We start from the raw sequence: 17,180 nt of genomic DNA on the forward strand, positions 1-17,180 counted from the left end.
CAGATTTGTTCCATGCTGCTTACACACTAATTGTTCTCACACTTGTATGAACTAATTACTTCACTTTTTTTTCTTGTAATTAATGTGACTCACTCTCAGAGACTAACAGAACATTTACCTCCAAGCAGCAGTCACTCTGTCAGTACAGAGTCTCATTATTCAGTCGTGTAACAGGATGGAGTCAGACACACTCAGCAGCAGAGGACAGTGGAATCATCTTCCCTGATCCATCCTGTCTGTCTCATCCACATCCTGTAAGACTTTCTGCTTGTCAATAATCCAACCATCATAAATGATTGTCTCTCAGTGCTTTCACTGTAAAATCAGCCTGTGTGACACCATGAACCTCAGTGAGATCTGGACATAATGTCAAGTTGTTGCTGTTTAATGTGATAACAAGTTGTTCTGATGGTGAAAGTGGATTAAATAATATAACAGCAATAAGAGACAGAAGACCATCTGACAGCATTAATGGACATGGACAGATATGTGCTCACACACACTGCCGAGCTGCACACACTATTAAACACTGTCACAGCTCATTAGCATCATGTTCTACCTGCAATTCAAGATCAACGAGTTGGTTCAGGATGGTGCAAAACATGAGACAACAAACAATCAGACACCAGACATGAAGTGCATCATGTTAAAATCGGAGCAAAGCAGAATCAGAATCAGAAAAACTTTATTAATCTCCGTAGCGAAATTCATTGGTTATGGATAAACTTCCAATTGAAAATTAAGAAAAGAAGAAAAATTGCACAGAGAAGTGTGTACACAGAGAAAAGATGTATCTAAAATAAATAAAGTGGAAAATAAAAAAGAGCTGTCTCTTCCCCCTCCTAGTAGCTCCTCAGATTTGTATTTATTTATTTATTTTGGCTGCTTAAATTAATTTATTACTAAAATAATGTAAAATTATGTGTAAAATTAATTGCAAATGTAAAAAACATACATTGTATCAAAAATGTATTATTTAAATGGCTTATTATACTCAACATGGAACAGACATGTTCAAAATAAAATTTAAGTACAAAAACAAATCCCCATCTCAATTTTAAAAAAAGATCCAAGATCTCTGATTGGATGTATAATATTTTTTTAATTTTTAACTATTTACACTGAAACCACACAGAGAAGCTTAGAGAATCACACAAGAAAATACAAATGAAAATGTGTAAAACAAAAATAAAAAATCAGCATCCAGGGAACAGTTCTAGCTCGTCTTTAGTGAAGAAAAACCATGCTGTGTCTGTAACTCCCCCCTCCCCCTCCTGCTCAGTGTGGACACACAGACGCCACCGCACAAAATGTAGTTGACAAATCACTTGCAGCTTGAACCAAAAAAAACAAGAAACAAAGCGGCTCTGGCTCCCAGGCAGGAGTCGGCTTCGATTGTTCACTTCAATGATCCTGCTCTAAGAGCCGTTTCATTCACCACCGACACATCACTGCTTCCTAACACTCACCTTCTTAAGAGCGCTGTCTCATGTCTCTTGTCTGCTGATGTCAAAGCAGATGACGACTGCATCAGTGTCAGTGCAGGACAGAGGACACACGTTGTCATAGTTCCTTCAATGAACCCTTGTTTGGTGTTCATATTTTTGTTACTCATGTTACAAATGAAGCAAGGTTTTTCAGAACAATTCTTGATTTTTCTCAGGGCCTCCTCCATCAGGTTTCCCTCCCCCTAAGTTCAGCCACCCGGATAGCTCAGTTGGTACAGCTCTCAGGGTCGTGGGTTTGAACCCCACTCCGAGCGGCCTCTCATGGGCCCACCACTCATAGGAATGGTAGTCGCCCCTGCGACCTGGACCTGGCCTCAGGCAGATGATGACATGACATGACTTGTTCCAAGTTCCGAGCATATGAGGAAGTGGCACACGCTAACAGGCCCAGACAGGTGGAGGACAGAGTGAAGGTACACAGGACCTACTGTTTCCACAGGGTCCCGGGTTCAGTGGACCCAAATATCCTGTATATAATATAAATGTGTTGGGGAGGTGTATAGTGTGTGGTCACTGAAAATGTATTCTGATATATTTTCTTCACAGAAAATGAATCTGAGTTTGAAAAATCATTTTTCATTTTTCTTTTGATAAAAAATGAAAACGGGTCCCACAGACCCACAGACCATACAAGGGTTAAAGAAACATCTACAGGTCAGCTGATTTACTTTCTAGAAACATTGTTCCTCAGTGTAATCGAAGCGTCATTCAGAGAGGATTTCCCTCATTCATTAGCTCTTCAGCAGACTCAAACATTACTGTGATGTATGTGACAATGTGGGAAAATCAGTCAGGGATAACTGAACTGGATGTTGTGGCACACTCTAACCGCCACTCCTGTGTCTACTACAGTGGTGCTGGATTAACAAAGTCATTAGGAGTCATCCTGCTGGGAAGGAAAATGTCTTCACCAAATTCTGTGACAATACATTGAGTAGATGTGAAGATATTTGGACAGTGAGGACCAAAGGGAAGTGGCTGCCACTTCCCAGTGAGCCCCTGCTCACTGTATATGAGCAGGGGCTGATTCATAGCACTGTCTCCTCTTAGCTGCAGAAATCAGACTGGTCCTACATCCAGTCCTCCATGGAAAACCACCTCTCTCTGCTCCACAATGCTCACGGCATCTTTGTTACTCCAAAACATGGCTGGGATTACAGCAGTGTGTGTTTCAGCAGAGGATCCAAACACTACATTACCTTACCACCAACCTTAGAAGATTGTTTCATACAGTGTATTTGTAATTTAGCCAATAAAATGACAGCATTAGAGTCACACTTAGTCACATTTTTAATATAAAATAGAATAAAAAAAAACACAGGAGGAAATCAAGATAACTGCACTGAGTCATTGCTGAGACAGTAACACACTTTTTAAGTGCTGCTGATGGTTGAAGGCTGGAGATGAAATTTGTTTTGTTGACGCTGGAGAGTCTGAATCCAAACCTGCTGACACAATAGATCAGACTACAGACAGGGAGGGGGGGTAGCTGCAGCCTCACCACCTCTACTTTTGGCCTCTGCTCAGGCTGAGGAGCAGCTGTGTCTGATCAACAAACAGTGAAAACTTTCCTCAGTGCTCCTGAAGGTTTTTCACATTCTGCAGTGAACACACACTGTTAATGTATCTCATTTTCTTCTTTTACTTGAAAAGTCATTTTGGGAGGTGTAGGGGTGTAATGTGGGGCACACAATGCTCCAGTGCCCCCAGAGTATAAAATACAGACTATAAGCACGAGAAGCCCTGCAGGAACATCTGAAAAATCACCAAAAGTACATCATATTATACACAAGGGGTCGCACCCATCTCAAGGACACCTCTGGGCATGATTGGGCATGTCCTTTTCTTTTTCCCTTTGTTTGATTGGTGCGTTTCTACTGGTGTCAAATCTTACGTCAAATGTATCTTTTTTCCTAGAATTTGACAGGCTTTATCTCTGTTGGTGTCTTTGCTTATCTCATGTGTACCATGATTGTCCATTTCAACCACACTTCAATCACACTTTGTTTTTAATGGAATCTGAATTTCTTTTGACTGTTTTTAAAAAAAAAAAACTTTTTAAGGCGACCTTAAAATTATCCACCATAGTACCAGTGGCAAAGAAACCAGTTGTCTCGTGCCTGAATGACTACCGCTCCGTCTCACTAACACCGATTGTGATGAAGTGCTTTGAACAACTCGTCAAACCACAGATCACAGCCAGCCTCCTTGCATCATTCGACCCCCTCCGGTTTGCATACCGTCCCAACCTTTCCACAGAGAATGCAATATCCACCACCCTGCACTCAGTTGTCACTCATTTGGACCACAAAAACACCTACGCCAGAATCCTGTACATTGATTTCAGATCAGCGATTAACACCATCATCCCACAGACACTCCTACTCGGCCTGAACACGGCCATGTCTCTGGATCCAGGACTTCCTGACCGAGAGACCACAGTCTGTTCGGGTTGGAAAAAACATCTCCAAGCCCATAACGCTGAGCACTGGTTCTCCCCAAGGGTGTGTACTCAGTCCACTACTGTTTACACTGCTGACACACGACTGTGCAGCCAGAAATGAGGGGAACCTGATCACAAAGTTTGCAGATGACACCACAGTGGTGGGACTCATCAGGGCAAACAATGAATCAATGTACAGGGAGGAAGTAGATCACCTGGTGGACTGGTGTAGACTGAATAACCTGGTGCTGAACGTGGACAAGACCAAGGAAATGATCATTGACTTCCACCAGACTCAGCCTGAGCAAGCTCCCCTCAGCATCAGGGGCCACCCCGTGGAGAGAGTAGAGAACATCAGATTCCTAGGAGTGCAGATCTCACAGGACCTGTGCTGGAAGAACAACGCCTTAGCAGGCCCAGCAGAGACTGCACTTCCTGAGGAGGCTGAAAAAAGGCTGAATCACTACCAAAGACAGCTTAAATGGGTGTTTTACCTGGCACTGGTCACTCTTATGCACAGCACTGGCACTTTATGGACAGTTTATGGACATCACAATTTTTGCACAATGGGCGTCTTGCAATATGGTTGGGGTGGGGGGGTGGGGGGGTGAGTGTGTTTGATTGTGTGTATTTAGTATTACTATTTTATTTTCTATGTTGACCTTCACTCTCCTGGTCCCAGGAAACGCTGTCTCATTTTGTCTGCACTGCAGTTGTATGTACAGCAAAGTGACAATAAAGCCTGATTTGATTTGATTTGATTTGAAATTAACAACAGGCAGAGTGGGAATGAACTTGTAAAAAATAAAAAGCAGCAGCTGTATTGTAAAGTGGAAGTTAGGCTGCACTGTGAAAAACACAACAACCAGGGTGATAACGTGGAAAACATCACAAGGTAAAGGACTGTCAGAAATATGTGATACAGTGTGAAAATGAAAATGACGAATGACAACATCAGCAGTAAAAGTACACAAGTATTATGAGCAGCCAGAGGATTTAATTCAATTCAATTAAACTTTATTTATATAGCGCCTTCCACAATCAAAATTGTCTCAAAGCGCTTTACAGAGACCCAGAGCCTGACCCCAGATCAGGCACTTCAGGCGACAGAGGCAAGAAAAAACTCCCTTTTAACAGGAAGAAACCTTGAGCAGAACCTGGATCATATGGGGGACCCTCCTGCCGATGGCCGGGCTGGGTGAAAGGAGGAAAAGGAGGAAGATAGGACAGCTAGGAATGGAGGAGAGGGGGAGAAAGACATGCAGCATAATACAAACAGGGTTGGCACTGGACAATGTTAGAGGGCCAGCATTCAGATTACAGTTAGTGAACAGTTAGTGGATACTGTGTGCTCAGCAGATTACAGTTATGATAGGAAACAGAGCAGAGAAGCAAAAAACTGTCATGACTGGTAATTATTTACATTACAGTCTGCAAAGAATATTAATCCAACATGTATCTGTAGCAGAGTAGAACATTAAACATAGTAATGTGTTAGAAATGGATCATTGTAGGCAATAAACAGCAGCAGGTGGGTGGAGCCAGGACCATAGACAGAGAACATGCAGCTCCGGAGCCAGAGATACCTGCAGAAAGGTACAGAGAAAGAGAGACCAGAGAGAAACAGGGACAGGGCTACGGGACAGAGAGGACACAGAGTTAATGACATGGAATAAATGATGGTTCAGTTGCCTGAGCCAGCCCTAATATGGGCTTTATCCTTAACAACAGTAACAGTGTCTATAGAAATAATTGTGACTAACTAAAGGTTTTGTCAAAAATAAATAAAACTGTAACTACAACTAATTATAAGCTTTGTCAAACAAAAAGGTTTCAAGCCTAATTTTAATTTAATTCCTGAACCCTTATCTTCATATTTACTGCTTGTTAATTGTTTAGTTTGCTCAGCTGTTCATTTATTTATAACTAAGTAGTGTGGCCCAATATAAATAGTACAGGCCTTGAAATGTTGTAGTTTCACCACAAGAGGGAGTTGGTGGTTTGAAGTCGCTCCTGGTCAGCGGACGTCGACACGTGATTGTGTTGCTCCAGTGACGCATAGACAGCGCATCATTGATAATGCCGCTTTATGTCCATTTTACAGTTTGATTAAAGCAACATACTATTACCCAGCGCTCTGTGGTTTCTTCAAGAGTGCTACAAATATATTAATGTATATATTAGTAATATGTTGACCCAATGTAAACACTTTGTCAAAGTCAAAAGTCAGTCAACTTTATTGTCAAAACCATATGTACAGGTCATACACAGGTTTTGAAATTGCAGTGCTCCCTAGGCCCGCAGTGTTACGGTAAAAGATAAATAAAATTAAAGACAGTATAAACATAAATGAACATAAGCAGTATAAACACACAGTTCCATCAGCAATACACAACAGTATAAACAGTATAAACAGTATAAACATTTCTCAGTTGAGAAGAGAGTTGTATATAATACAAAAAAAAATCAGTGACACAAAAGAATTTGTGTGTAATTTTTAGCTCAAATTATGTAATTTAAGCAGTAACGGTTATATAGCAGCAGCTGAATGTAAGTGTCGGTGCAAGTCTGTTTCAGCCCAGTGGTGTGTGTGTGTGTGTGGGAATGAGTCCATATTTCCGGGGGGGTTCAGAGGGGGGATGTGGGTGAGGGTCTAGGGTTCGTGTGTGCGGGGGTCCTCAGGGGGAGGGACGGCAAGGCAGGGAGAGAGTTCAGCATCCTGACAACTTGGTGGACAAAACTGTCTCTCAGTCTGCTGGTTCTGGCCCGGAGACTCTTCAGTCTCCTTCCGGATGGCAGCAGACTGAAGAAGCTGTTGGACGGGTGGGTGGGATCACCTGCAATGCAGAGGGCTTTGCGGATGAGACGAGTGTGGTAGATGTCCTGAAGGGAGGGGAGAGAGACACCCATGACCCTCTCAGCTGCTCTCACTACGCGATGTAGCTTCTTCCGGCAGGACACGGTGCAGGTGCCATACCACACAGTGATGCAGCTGGTCAGGATGCTCTCTATGGTGCCCCTGTAGAAACTGCACATGATGGGGGCTGGGGCTCTGGCTCTCCTCAGTTTACGGAGGAAGTAGAGTCGCTGTTGGGCTTTGCTGGTCAGTGATGCAGTGTTTTTTGACCAGGAGAAGTCTTCTGAGATGTGCACACCCAGGAACTTGGTGCTGCTCACTCTCTCCACAACAGCACCGTGGATGGTTAGTGGGGTGTGCTGGGCGTGCGCTCTCCTGAAGTCTATGACAATCTCCTTTGTCTTCTCCACGTTCAGGGAGAGGTTGTTGACACTGCACCACTCGGCCAGGCGGCTCACCTCACTCCTGTAGTATGTCTCATCGTTGTTGTTGATGTGACCTACCACAGTTGTGTCATCTGCAAACTTGATGAAGAGGTTGGAGCTGTGTGATGGTGTGCAGTCATGGGTCAGCAGGGTGAAGAGGAGGGGGCTCAGCACGCATCCTTGGGGGGCCCCCGTGCTCAGTGTGATGGTGCTAGAAATGTTGCTGCCGACCCGTACTGCCTGTGGTCTTCCTGTGAGGAAGTCCAGCAGCCAGTTGCACATCGAGGTGTTGATCCCCAGTTGGTCTAGTTTATGAATAAGTTGCTGAGGGATGATTGTGTTGAATGCTGAACTGAAGTCTATAAACAGCATTCTGACATATGAGTTTTTAGTGTCCAGGTGTGTGAGGGCTGAGTGGAGGGCTGTTGAAATTGCATCATCGGTCGAGCGTTTGGACCGATATGCAAACTGAAAAGGGTCCAGGGTGGGGGGGAGAGATGACTTAATGTGATGCATGACTAACCGTTCGAAGCACTTCATTAGGATGGGGGTGAGTGCAACAGGACGGTAGTCATTGAAGCAGGAGGGAGATGGCTTCTTCGGCACGGGAATGATGGTGGAGGCTTTGAGGCACGTGGGGACAACAGCCTGGCTCAGCGATGTGTTAAAAATGTCTGTGAAGACATCTGTGAGTTCCGCAGCACAGTCTCTCAATACTCGACCAGGGATGTTGTCAGGACCCGGGGCTTTGCGTGCGTTGACCCTACTGAGGGATCTCCTCACGCTGACCGGGGATAGAGTCAACACCTGGTCGCCAGGAGGGGGTGGTGCTTTCTGTGCAGGGATGCTGTTGTGTGCCTCAAAGCGAGCGAAGAATTTTGTTCAGCTCATTCGGCAGAGAGGTGGAGCTGTCGGCTGTCTGCGGTGTGGGCTTGTAGTCCGTGATGGACTGTATCCCCTGCCACAGACTCCGGGTGTCTCTGCTGTCCCTGAAGCGCTGCGCGATCTTCCTGGAATACTGCCTCTTTGCTTCTCTGATGCCACGTGACAGGTTTGCCCTTGGTGTCCTTAGGCCCACGTTGTCCCCAGCTCTGAAGGCAGCATTCCTCACCCTCAGGAGCCTGTAGACCACCCCCGTGAGCCATGGCTTCTGATTGGCCCGAACAGTGATGGTCTTGGTGTCTGTGACATCATCAATGCACTTGGAGATGTAGGCAGTGACGGTCTCTGTGTATTCTCTGTGTATTCGTGTGTATTTGTATTGACATATACTTTATAAGCAAGACTATGAAATTATTTTAGGTCAGTTTAAGCTTTGATAACGTTGCTGGGGCAGAACCTGACACATGGATGTGGTTAATATTAAAGTCAGTCAACAAATGAATTGTCATCTGTCGTCGAGTTGAAAGGAGAGAGGACGTGTGAAAATCCCAATATAAATAGCATGAAAACTTGTGAAGCAAGTTTCCAGACACAGTTCTTAACATGTGCTTTGCCATGTTTCTAATTAAATATGTTTCAGTCTCTTTACCTTGCTCTGACTGACAGGCATCATGTTGGACCTGTGTCACCTGTGTGATGAACAAATGCCATGTAAACTGTCCTTTACATTGTTAGCTGATGTTACTTTGCATTTTACCCACACCAAGTGAATGAAACACACACACAAGTATGCACATGCACTACAGGGGGCTGCCCTGCCCCAGCCTAGTAAGGCACCCGGGTAGCTGGGGTGGATCGGTGCCTTGCTCAGGGGCATCACAGGTCGCCTTCATAACCACCGTATCCGTTTTTTTGGGCTTGGTCGAGAGATCGAACCCACAACCCTCCGATCTCAGGCTGATCCAAAGTCCAAAGGCGCACTCTTAACTTGCTGCGCCATGGCTGCCCCCCAAAAGCATGTTGCATTGGCCAGGAATCGAACCCGGGCCTCCTGCGTGGCAGGCGAGAATTTTACCACTGAACCACCAATGCAAGCTTATTGTCTAACCTCATGCCTCCAAGGGAGATTGTGACCTGATCGCAGCACCTTAGACTGTTCGGCCATCCTGATTTACTACTTCAGTAAAAGTCCAGGTAGGATTAGGCTCTTGGCCTTGGCGCTGACGTATGCAGGTGGTCGCTATGGAGACCCTATAAATTAATAAATTAATAAATAAAGACTCGTTCCTCAACCACCATTTCACTCTGCGTGCTTTTTTTACTTTCTGTACTGCACAGATGCCATGCAGGGTTTGCATACAACAGACAGGCATTACTTGACATTGCAAACTCGCACAGTTTCGAGTTTAGCGGATTTATACCACCAGATCTGCAACTCATTGTGCGACCCCATGACCACCATCACCACCAGGAAGGCCCCGGCGCGCCGGCCTCTTGTGAGCTAGCTGACCCGAGGAGAGTGCTACGGAGACGGCGCCGCAAGAGAGGCAAGAGGGGAGGGCTCCACGCTAGACTGAAAGCCCGAGCAACCCGACCACCGCTACCCAGCCTCCTGCTAGCTAACGTGCGGTCTCTGGAGAACAAACTGGACGAGCTAAGAGCCAGGACTACAGCACAGCGGGAAATAAGAGAATGCTGCGCTCTGATTTTCACCGAAACCTGGCTTTCAGAGAACGTCCCAGATTCCGCTGTTCAGCTACAGACTCACTCCATTCACCGAGGAGACCGGACAGCAGCCTCCGGTAAGGCGAAAGGGGGAGGCGTGTGTGTGTTTATCAACAACACGTGGTGTGAAGATGTACGGACTGTTCATCAGCTCTGTTCGCCTGATGTGGAGTTTTTGATGCTTAAGTGCCGTCCCTACTACCTACCAAGGGAGTTTACATCTGTGTTTTTGGCCGCGATCTACATTCCTCCGAGAGCCAACTCTGCAGCGGCACTCGGCAAGCTCCACGACGTCATCAGCGCACTGGAGACGGCTCACCCTGACGCTGTCTTTATTGCTGCGGGCGACTTTAATCAGTGCAATTTACGGACTGTATTTCCCAAATACCACCAGCATATAGACATTCCCACCCGTGACAAGAACACTTTGGATCATGTTTACACCAACATAAAGGGTGCATACAGGGCCGCACCCCGCCCCCACTTCGGACACTCGGACCACATCTCTTTGTTCCTGTACCCGGCCTACAGACAAAGACTCAAACAATCAAATCCAGTCACCAAACAGGTTCAGCTCTGGACACCTGAGACTGAAGGCACATTGCAGGACTGTTTTACTGCTACAGACTGGGATGTGTTCAAAGCTGCAGCCACTCTGGAGGACTCTTCTGTCAGTGTACAGGATTATGCTGACTATGTGACTGGGTACATTAGCACTTGTGTGGAGAACATCGTGCCCACCATCCAAGTCAGGAAGTTTCCTAACCAGAAGCCCTGGATAAACAGTCAGGTACGTCACATGCTGCGTGCTCGCTCCACTGCATTTACATCTGGCAATGAGGCTGAGTACAAAGCTGCAAAGTACGGACTGAGAAAGGCCATCACAGCTGCCAAGAGGCAGTACAGAGAGAAGCTGGATGGCTTCTATTCCACTGCCGACTCTGGGCGCATGTGGCAGGGCTTGCAGCACATCACGGACTACAGAAGCAGCACCAGTACCATCAGTGCCACAGACAGCCTGCCTGATGACCTCAATACATTCTACACCCGCTTTGAGACCTCCACCGCCCACACAGAGAGGAGGCCCACAGACTCTCAGACCACTACACCCCCCTCACCCCCACCAGTCGTCTCATCAGCCCAGGTACACAAAGCCCTGAGGAGGATCAACCCCCGCAAGGCGGCAGGACCAGACAACATTCCTGGACGAGCCCTCAGAGCATGTGCCAACGAGCTGACAGACGTTCTCACCTCCATATTCAACCTCTCCCTCAGCCAGAGAACTGTTCCCTCCTGCTTCAAGACCACTACCATTGTCCCCCTCCCCAAGAAGAGCCCCCCCACCTGCCTGAATGACTACAGGCCAGTAGCACTCACTCCAATCATTATGAAGTGCTTTGAGAGAGTGGTGCTGCCCCACATTCAGAGCAGCATCCCCGCCACACTGGACCCCCTGCAGTACGCCTACCGGTCCAACAGGTCCACCTCAGATGCTATCGCCGCAGCACTGCACATCTCCCTCTCACACCTGGAGAATAAGGACTCCTACATCAGGATGCTCTTTATTGACTACAGTTCTGCATTCAACACGGTCATTCCCCACAAGCTCACACACAAACTGTTCTCCCTTGGACTACACCCCTTCATCTGTGACTGGCTCCTGGACTTTCTGACTGGCAGGCCTCAGTCTGTCAGAATAGGGAACAAGACTTCAGCCAGCATCATCACAAACATCGGCACACCACAGGGCTGTGTCCTCAGTCCCATCCTCTACACCCTGTTCACCCACGACTGTGTGGCCTCTCACAAGGACAACATCATCCTGAAGTTTGTGGACGACACCGCCGTGATAGGACGCATCACTGGCGGGAACGAGGCAACCTACAGGAGGGAGGTGGCCACTCTGGTGACATGGTGTGAGGACAACAACCTCACCCTCAACACAGACAAGACCAAGGAGATGATAGTGGACATGAGGAAGGAGAGGAGCCCTCATCAGCCACTACTTATCCGGGGTCTGGAAGTGGAGAGGGTGAGCAGCTTTAAATACTTGGGGGTCCACCTCAGCCACGACCTCACCTGGACACTCAACACCACACAGCTGGTGAAGAAAGCTCAGCAGCGGCTGTACTTCCTGAGGAGGCTGAGGAAGTTTGGCATGTCACCAAAGATCCTCAGGAACTTCTACAGCTGCGTTGTTGAGTCCATCTTGACCAGCTGCATCACTGTGTGGTACGGCAGCTCCACTGCCATGGACCGCAAACGCCTGCAGAGAGTGGTGAAGACTGCGTCTAAGATCACCAGGACTCCTCTGCCCTCTCTGCAGAGCATCTACCAGCGCAGAGTCCACAGGAGAGCTGCCTCCATCATCAAGGACCCCACCCACCCACAACAAGGTCTGTTCACTCTCCTCCCTTCAGGCCGGAGGTACAGGAGTGTGAAGTGCAGGACCACCAGACATAAAAACTCTTTCTTCCCGTCTGCCATCAGACTCCTCAACAGCTGACAGGAGTCTGTAACAACAGGCTGCAACTTTTGCACATACTGACTGTTATTATTTATTACTGTTCTGCACCTTAATAACTGCACACATACCGCACTGTTCACATAACAGTTCTTTTGCACAGTCTTCACTTCACTCTCAGCTGAATTTGCACAACAGCTGATTTGTATATATCAGTGCAGTTTATATTTTATGTAACTTTTTTCACTTATGCTCTTGTTAATATTTTGTAAATACTATTATCTATTTTATTTTACTTACAACGTTTTGTATGGCATTCTGGGTGAAGAGCAAAGTAAGAATTTCATTGTACAGGGAAACCTGTTTCCTTACTGTGCAAATGACAATAAACCCTTTGAATCTTGAATCTTGAACTCTGAGACTTTGGAGGAGAAAGATTTCAGTCGACGATTTCTGCTAAAGCGAGTAAGCTAGCTTCTAAAAAACGACGCAGCCCAACTTCAGATCAACCAAGTAACATTTCACACATTTCACAGAAAAAGTGAGAATATAAGGAGTTAAATATGATTTAAATGACTTTTTTCAACCCGTTTTTCTCGACGCCTCGACTGAATTTAGTGAGGCGTTGAAAGTTCCAGAGCCTCAGAGACTGACTTTAATGCCGCGTCCATTTTGTGCAGTAACACATTTAATATAAAACATTAAAGTCTTTGGTTGCACTGAAATGTTCAGACAGAAGTAACCCTGCCCAGCTGTCAACCTGCTGCTGCTTTTAAAGCAAACACATTCAGTGTTAGCTTGTTTAAACTTCTTAGGGAAAATTAAATCATGCATATTACACAGGTTTGCATTCATCCTCCACTTTCAGTAAATTGCTGCTTTTAAAGATACAGTAGTTTCCACTTTGAGCTGGACATTTTTCTTAAGATGAAGCCCACATTCATCATTTTATTGGCCAGTGTATAAGTCATCACTTTTTATGTTGTTGTTGTTTCTGTACTGTCAAATTTTAATGTGATAAAGAAATAAGCAGATAAATTAGGAAAGGAAAGAGGAAAAAAAGGGACATTTCCACACAGAGTAGAAAAATGTTTTTCTAATGAAGGGAAACATCAGTGAGCTCAGCAGGTTGAAGGGAGTAACACATTTATTGTTGAGTGTTGAGTCAAATATAGTTGTGTTGAGTTAAGCAGAGCTCCATCCTAAACTCTGTGTTAATGCTTCCAGATGTATGATCTACCTTCTCACCTCTGTGACCACAGCTACTGGAGGAGAGAGTCCACCAGGAGCCAGATGAGCACCGGCACCAACAGGGTAACACTCCTTTCTTTTACTGTCTGGGCAAAAAATGTGGATCCTGTTAGATTTGCTATGAGCTTGTGCTGATTTGAAATCTGATTTTCAACATTATCTTTAGTTTGATTAAGTGCTTTAATAGCTAATGTTTTGATGAGGGTAATTGTCATTAACCTCAGTGATTACACTGGTTACATATTATAAAATGTTCATGTAAGATTGAAGGGAAAATAACACTCACGAGCACATGTGGCATAAAACTGTAAATGGTTTTATGATTAGTTGAAAAACACAAAATAATTATTAATCATCAACCCATCAAGTTCTACACTAATACAATCACACAGTTATGACCCTCAAGGCCAAAGACAAAGACGTTGTGGACAATGGACTTGTTTTGCTGGTGTACATTATTTTCCTTTTGATTTTAAATTTGTTTCTAGTTTGATTTTAATTCAGAACAAATGCTCACTACTGAAGGTGAACTGTGAGGGATTCATGGAAAAATCGATTTTTCCTTTATTACTATACATACAGAGTTTAATTGCATTTAGTTTGAAGGGAGTCAGTGGAGATATTAGATAGTAAAACGTTACAGACTGGCGATGTCTCCCACCCCCAGGATTGACATCCTGTCAGTTTAACTTGGTCCAGTCCAGTGCTGCCATGGCGCCTCTGCTCTTTTTCCTCAGAGCTTCGTGTTGAATCCACTGATGTTACAGCAGCAGTCTGAGAGGACTTTAAGGGAACTAATTTGACCTGGTCCTTGACTTTCTCTCTGTGTCCATCTCTGCAACAGGCTGCTGTACGCAGGAGGAGACCGAGGGAGCAGGAGACCAGCTCCAGAGTACTCGGCGAGAAGACGCAGTGAGACTCCTGCTGTCCTGTTGGACCGGAGCCCCAGCCCCCAGCTCTCCACCTCTGCTCCACAGGCCATACCGGACAGTGTCCAGCAGGAGGTCAGTGCTCTAATAGATAAGTGTTGGTTTTCATCTGCCTCCTGTCTTTGTGTTGGTCAGAAGCATTTTATCCTGGCTCAGTGGTCACCACACACATTTGTCCCACTCCACTGCAGCAGTCTAAAGGGTGTAGCTGATCCAGTCTGACCTTCCTTCTCCTCCACTCTCAGTCTCTGTAAAATGATCCAGTCCAGAGTCCTCCCACAGCCTGTGGCCCACGTTCAGCAGGATGACATCATGCACTTGTCCCTCTGGCCCGTCCCCCAGCCTGGTGCTCACCATCCCTCTGCTTTTGATGCAGTGGAGTTTTTCATGTCCATGTCATGTTTATTTTCTTCTGCACTTTCCTAGAAGAAAAAGAAGAAAAATTGCATGTTAGTAAATAGATAGCTTTAGTAAGTTTCAACTGTTTTTAGTATTTAGATAAGTTTTTACTCTTTTTAGTATATAGAAAAGTTTCTGCTCTTTTTAATGTGTAAGATCAATTTAACTGTTTGTAGTATTTAGATAAGTTTGAACCCTCAATAGTATTTAATAGCACCTTCTTTAAAACCTTTTAAAAGAAAAAAATGTTTCCAACTCGGTCCTTCAAACTTTCATTTTCTTCTACAGTCAAAAAAAGGAAAGCTTTGAAACTAGTTTCATTTGTGAATAGGAGCAATGAGGAGTTCAAGCTTCCTGGAGCAGTAGTAGGAAATGTGTTGCTATATTTGATTGTGTGTGAGAATTTAGTAGTTGAAGTCTAACCTGTGTTAGGCAGTCAAACAAAGGAAAAAATGAATTAGCCTTACTTTGTATATAGGTTTAGTGCATCTTAGTATTAAGCTCAGTATTCCAAATTGGCATAACTTCCATCACAGAGATAAAAGGCTTTAGGAGGGTCTACAGACAATATTCCACCCCAACATCCACAGTTCATATGTCAGTATAATGACAGAAAATACCAATCAAAAGTACAATGTTTTTTTTTTTTTGATGATTTTTTTGTTTTTTCTGACCTTACTTTTTAGTTTATTTAGTAATTTTTTGTTTGATAAATTTCTCATTTTCCTTTAACACCCTTGAGGCCCTTTTAGGGCTTTTCAGTTGTATTTTTTGCTCTCATTTTGGCAGTTTTTATGCTGAGATGATGATATTTGACAAAGGTATTAATTTTTTTATGAATTTTGAAATTTCTGTACTGTCTAGACAAAATACTCACTTTAAGGATCATGGAGCCCTTTTAGGTCACATTTACTACCATTAAAATCACTTTTTAAAATTCTACTGCCACTGCAATCCAGAAATGTGAATCCTGTAATTTCCTCTGTAACCCTGTCATTCAGATGCTAAAAAAATACACAAATAAAAAATCGCCACCATATCCACCATTTCCCCATATTAGCAGAGAGGCATTGTGGGACATAATTACCTTATTTGAACTGATAGGATGTAACAGTGGCTGTAGGCCAGTGGAATAAATTATTTCAACTAAAACTATTTTGGGTGTGTTCTATGGATGTCAGAGTCTGGTGTGTATGTGTATTGAAAAATTTTAATATTTTAATAACACTGCAATCTGTGTTGAAATAAATGTACTGATGAAAACCATGAATCTCATAGTTATGGTATTAAAAAAAACATGCATTTCATGATGTTAGGAATGCATCTTGAACTTAAGCCTTAAAACCTCTCAGGGGGGCGAGGTGCGGTCTGCAAGATCAAAAGCTCTCATTGCATTTTCCGTGTTTGAAGTGAAAAGATAAAAAAATTATCAAAATCCTCTTATATCAACATGACTTCTGACCATGTCTGCATCATAATATATGTTTGGGAACCACCAAGCCCCGAATCCCTGCAGAGTGTAAACAAGGCAGCCATGCTCCTGAGTTAGTTTATGCAGGTGCACCTGCAGATGCCACTGGAAAGTTATAAATTTTGGCCATGGCCAGAATTGTGCATTTCTACCAACCTGCAGTCATGGAAAAACATATCAGCCTGGAGCAAGCCGTAGAAATAGTTACTGCCAATGTTGCAGCTTCGAGACCGACTCACCGTGGCCGGAGAGGCCCCCCGACGCAGCGCGTAGCCCGAGCTTCCAGAGCTGTACGCTCCGCTCCCTCCGGACGCTCAAGGACCCCGCAGCGCCCAGCCCGCACCGCCACCTCGTCCTCCTCCTCAGCCTCCGGGTCTCTCTCCAGTTCGACCACCGAAGGCGACAGCAATTCCGTGTCCGAACGGGAATGGGAGTTCCCGCTGCAGGCTGGTTCCGCCGCTGACTCTGACGGCAGCTCCTCCGGATCGGAGGTCACAGGTTACGCGGCGGAGGAGAGAGAGAAATGGCAGGCGAAAAACGGAGTGATGTGCGAACCCACCGAGGCTAACACAATGCGTTACACACCAGCCGCCGGTCTCCCTGAGGGGCCAACGGCATATGCCCTCCGCCGCATCAGCGATATCCAGTCCAGCATGGATTTATTCATATCGGAGGATATAGTCCAGCTGGTGCTGGAATTCACCAATCTCCACGGCCGGCGTACAGATGATGATGACTGGGAAGACATAACGGCGATGGAGCTGAGAGCGTTCTTTGGGCTGCTAATTTTGGCTGGTGTGTACCGGTCACGGGGCGAGGCAACGAA

The 17,180-nt window shown here is 45.2% G+C and overlaps 1 non-coding gene across 1 annotated transcript; it reads right to left on the reverse strand.

Moving 5' to 3' along the window:
* Positions 1-9,136: 9,136 nt before the first annotated feature.
* On the reverse strand, positions 9,137-9,207 carry trnag-gcc. Its single transcript has one exon. It is a non-coding gene; the product is annotated as a tRNA-Gly (tRNA).
* Positions 9,208-17,180: the final 7,973 nt, after the last annotated feature.

Source organism: Toxotes jaculatrix, chromosome 2 (assembly GCF_017976425.1).
Source record: "Toxotes jaculatrix isolate fToxJac2 chromosome 2, fToxJac2.pri, whole genome shotgun sequence".
Lineage (NCBI taxonomy): Eukaryota > Metazoa > Chordata > Actinopteri > Toxotidae > Toxotes > Toxotes jaculatrix.